The sequence below is a fragment of the Nomascus leucogenys genome, chromosome 2 (assembly GCF_006542625.1).
Source record: "Nomascus leucogenys isolate Asia chromosome 2, Asia_NLE_v1, whole genome shotgun sequence".
Taxonomy (NCBI): domain Eukaryota; kingdom Metazoa; phylum Chordata; class Mammalia; order Primates; family Hylobatidae; genus Nomascus; species Nomascus leucogenys.
In genome coordinates this window covers 75974221-75979520 of record NC_044382.1, presented here as the reverse complement: position 1 = coordinate 75979520, position 5300 = coordinate 75974221, and positions in this window count along the sequence as shown.

Sequence of the window (5300 nt, the reverse complement as noted above, 5' to 3'; positions counted from 1 at the left end):
CTCCTGTTCTGTATTGCTGCGATTTTCAACACGTGGCTCCTGGGACTGCCTGGCTTGTTTGCATCATGTAGACAGATGATGTGCATGGAGGTTGCAGGAGCCAAGTTTTTATGGAAAGACAGGAAATTAGCACTTATTACTTCCACTTCCATTCCATTGGCTACAACTCGGTCACATGGCAGTGTCTAAGGACAAGGGAAGCTGGGACACAGATTAGTTGTGGGCCTAAGTGGAAGAGGAAACTGATTCGGTAAACAGCATCTTACCATGCTGAATGTGTTCGCTGTTGAAAGACACAGATTTTTCTTATAAAAGGGGTCCTTCAACACATCAATTACTTTGGTATTCAGCCAAAGAAAAGCCATTTGTTCTAGTGCTAGAGAAAAACAGGCTGTGTTGAACTTCTTCAGAGATCACACTGTTCTCTATGTATGTATGTTTTTTGAGACAGGGTCTCACTCTGTTGCCCAGGCTGGAGTCCAGTGGTGCCGTCATAGCTCACTGTGGCCTCAAATTCCTGAGCTCAAGTGATCCTCCTGCTTCAGCCTCCTGAGTAGCTGGGACTACAGGCACATGCCACCACGCCTGGCTAATTTAATCTAAAAACACTTTTTTTGGATTAGACATAGGCCCAATTTTTAAGATGTAAAAAACTAAGGCCAGGCACTGTGGCTCATGCCTGTAACCCCAGCACTTTGGGAGGCCCAGGCGGGCAGATCACCTGAGGTCAGGAGTTCAAGACCAACCTGGCCAACATGGTGAAACCTCATCTCTACTAAAAATACAAAAATTAGCTGGGTGTGGTGGCAGGCACCTGTAATCCCAGTTACCTAGGAGGCTGAGGCAGGAGAATCACTTGAACCCAGGAGGCAGAGGTTGCAGTGAGCAGAGATTGTGCCATTGCACTGCAGCCTGGGCAACAGTAGCAAAACTCTGTCTCAAAAAAAACCAAAAAAATACAACAATTAGCCAGGCGTGGTGGCACACGACTGTAATTCCCGCTACTCAGGAGGCTGAGGTAGGAGAATTGCTCGAACCTGGGAAGCAGAGGCTGCAGTGAGCCGAGATCATGCCACTGCACTCCAGCCTGGGCGACAAAGCAAGACTCTGTCTAAAAAGAAAAAAAATTCAATGTACATTTCAGGTTTCTTTCAGAAAACAGGTTGCTTGGGGCAACCCTAAGCCCCTGGGATGAAATTCAAAATATTTAACCACCAAGCCAGAGCAAGACCCTGTCTCAAAAAAAAAAAAAAAAAAAAAGGTTAAACCTAATAAATTTAAAAAATTTAAAGTTAAAAAAAATTAATCTAAAAATTTTTTTTTTTTTGAGACAGCAGCTCACTGTATTTCCAGCAAGTCCTGTCTTCCCCACTCTATGGCCTGTGCTGGGTCCCTCTTCGTGCATATTTTTTTTTCTGAGACGGAGTTTTGCCCTCTCCCACGCTGGAGTGCAGTGGCATGATCTCGGCAGACTGCAGCCTCCACATCCAGGGTTCAAATGATTCTCCTGCCTCAGCCTCCTGAGTAGCTGGAATTACAGACGTGTACCACCACGCCTATTTTTTTTTTTTTTTTTTTTTTGTATTTTTAGTAGAGACGGGGTTTCACCATGTTGGCCAGGCTGGTCTTGAACTCCCAACCTCAGGTGATCCACCCACCTCAGCCTCCCAAAGTGCTGGGATAACAGGCGTGAGCCACTGCACCTGGCCCCGTGCATACAATTTAGAGCAGTTTCCCCTATGACCTATGGGATCTTACAATCCTGTGTGGTACACAAAGTAGTCAGGATGGGCTAGGTTATGCTGTGGTAACAAAACCCCCCAAATCTCAGTTGCTTAATACAGCAAACATTTCTCACTCCTGCCACATGTCTGTTGCAGGTCAGCTGTGGCTGCACCTCATGCCATTTTCTCTCTGGGACCCAGGCAGTTGGAGCAGCCTTCACTTGGAACATTGCTGGTCACCCATTTATATGGAAAAGGGAAGAGCGGGCATGTGATGTCATTTCCCCTTGCATTTCATTGGCAAGAGCCAAAGCCTGGCCGGGCGCGGTGGCTCACGCTTGTAATCCCAGCACTTTGGGAGGCCGAGGTGGGCGGATCACGAGGTCAGGAGATCGAGACCACAGTGAAACCCCGTCTCTACTAAAAATACAAAAAATTAGCCGGGCGTGGTGGCGGGCGCCTGTAGTCCCAGCTACTCGGAGAGGCTGAGGCAGGAGAATGGCGTGAACCCAGGAGGCGGAGCTTACAGTGAGCTGAGATTGCGCCACTGCACTCCAGCCTGGGCGACAGAGCGAGACTCTGTCTCAAAAACAAAAAAACAAACAAAAAAAAAGAGCCAAAGCCTGATCACCAATTGAGGTCCATGTGGAGACATCAAGGCATGGATTGGAAATGAGTCCAGAGCTCTTGGGTGAGGTCAGAGCTGGAGTAATGGATTCTGAGGTCAGTGGTATAGAGACCATCTAAGGTCATGCGACTGGACAAGAATGTCACCATGAGAAGCGGGCCTCAGGGAACCTACTGAGAGAAGCGAGAAAGAAAACTAGAACAGGTGACGTCAGGAAAGTCCAGCATGGGAGGAATGGCCAACTGTGCCAGGTGACCGATCAACTACTGGATTTAGCAACAGGACATTACTGGTGACGCTGAATAGAGCAGTTTCCATAAAGTAAGGGGCAGAGACAGAAACAAACTGAGGTGGTTTTTTTGTTTTGAGTTGGAGTTTTGCTTTTGTTGCCCAGGCTGGAATACAATGGCGCAATCTCGCTCACTACAACCTCTGCCTCCCCGGTTCAAGGAATTCTCCTCCGTCAGCCTGCCGAGTATCTGGGATTACAGGCACCCACCACCATACCTGGTTCATTTTTGTATTTTTAGTAGAGACAGGGTTTCACCATGTTGGCCAGGCTGGTCTTGAACTCCCGACCTCAGGTGATCTACCCACCTCGGCCTCCCAAAGTGCTGGGATTACAGGCGTGAGCCACCACGCCTGGCCCTATCTGGAGTGGTTTGAAGAGATAATGAGAGATGAGGAATGGAAAGTGAGACCACAGAGAACTCTGGAAAAATTTGGCTGTGATGGAAAACGGAGAGGTGGAAGTTAGAGGGGCTCATAGGGTTAAGGGAGTTGTTTTATATGGACAGAGTTGACATGTCTATATCCTGATGATGATGATACAGGAGAGAAGATGAAATTGATGGCATATCAGCTGGGTACAGTGGCTCACACCTGTTATCCCAGCCCTTTGGGAAGCCAAGGCAGGCGGATCATGAGGTCAGGAGTTCATGAACAGTCTGGACAAGATGGCAAAACCCCATTTCTACTAAAAATACAAAAATTAGCAGGGCATGGTGGTGCATGACTGTAGTCCCAGCAATTTGGGAGGCTGAGGCAGGAGAATCACTTGAATCCAGGACGCAGAGGTTGCAGTGAGCTGAGATCACGCCACTGCACTCCAACCTGGGCGACAGAGTGAGACTCAGTCTCAAGAAAAAAAAAAAAAAAGACAGCACAGGAGAGGAGGGCAATCAGTGAAGGAATGCAGCCCTCTCTCCTAGAGCCCAAGGGGAGGAGCCCAGAGTGGGAAGAGGAGGGAGGACAGAGTCTAGATGCCAGCAGTTTGTTAGGTTTGTTGCTGGGAAGGGCCTTCCTACCCAATTTGCTTCTATTTTCTCAAAGAGGTGAGAGAAAGTGGGCAGGGGTGTAGGAGGCTGAGAGGAGAGGTGGTGTGAATGGTTGTCTCGAAGCGGATCGCACACAAGACAGAGCAGCACAGTCAGAGAAGCTGCACCTCCCTCAAAATTTGTTCCCATGAGTTTAAAATAAGATCAGTCAGCTCGGTGGGGTGTTCCTCCTCCAGCAACGTTCAGCTGGTCAGGGGCAGGGCAGAGAGGGAGGGAGGTGGTTTAAGGGGGGGATCAGGCTTTTTCCACTAAATATTACGGGAAGGTGAAGATGAGGGAGTTAGGGAGGCTTTAAGGATTTTTTTTTTTTTTTTTTTTTTTTTTTTATAGAGACAGAGTCTCCCTCTGTCACCCAGGCTGGACTGCGGTGGTATGATCATAGCTCACTGCTGCCTCCAACTTCTGGGCTCAGGCAATCCTCTCACCTTAGCCCCCTGAGTAGCTGGGAACACGGATGCATGCCGTAACATCCGGCTTTTGCTTTTCTTTTTGGAGAGATGGGGGTCTTGCTATGTTGCCCAGGCTGGTCTCAAACTCCTAGTTTCAAGTGATCCTTGTGCCTTGGCCTCCCAAGGTGCTGTGCTAGGGTTACAGGCCTAAGCTCCTGCACTCGGCCCCTAGGATCTTTTTACTTCCTCGGCAGAGACGGGGCAGGCCTGGCACCTACAACTCTACCTGGCCCCAAAGGGCTGGTGCACCCAGGCTGACTGCACCTGGATCCTTGTCTCAAATGAGGACCCCTTACTGGTTGTGGGGGAGAAGGTGGGATAAGGGCACTCCTCCTTCAGTACTCCCAAACAGCCCAGACTGGAAGCTCAAGGAGATGCCCAATTCCTACTGCCCTAGGCAGGGTCCTCCTCCCCAACCTGACACCCCCACCTGGGAAGGGACAAGCGCACAGCACCGGGTGCAAACCTGGCATGTCTGCTGGTGCTGTGGGTACTACCAGCAGGTGGCGCCAGAGGGCGCCTCCACGATGGGAAGCTGGGCTGCATCTGCCACAGCTGAGAGCTACTGGGCAGCTGGGCTCCTGGAAAACCGGTGGTGAGCTGTTGCCAGTGTGGGCCCCATGCCCCCACCGGTGGCATCATCGCCCCTATCTGGGCTCTAGGAAGCCCAGTGCACAAGGCTTTGGGGCCACATTCCTACTGGGTGACTTCCAGCTCATCCTTCCCCTGCCGCGGGGTCCTCTCTCCTTTACGGAAGAGAATAGTCTCCTGTAACTATCTAAAGATGTTGACCGGGCGTGGTGGCTCACACCTGTAATCCAAGCACTTTGGGAGGCCGAGGCAGGTAGATCTCCTGAGGTTGGGAGTTCGAGACCAGGCTGGCCAACATGGTGAAACCCCATCTCTACTAAAAAATACAAAAATTAGCTGGGCATGGTGGCATGTGCCTATAATCCCAGCTACTCAGGAGGCTGAGGCAGGAGAATCACTTGAACCTGGGAGGCGGAGGTTGCAGTGAGCAGAGATTGCGCCATTGCATTCCAGCCTGGGTGACAGAGCAAGACTCCAGCTCGAAAAAAAAAAAGAAGATGTCAGGGGCACCTCCCCTCCCCACCATTAAGCTCTCTGGTAACCCCAACCAACGTCAGACAAGAGAAAAGTG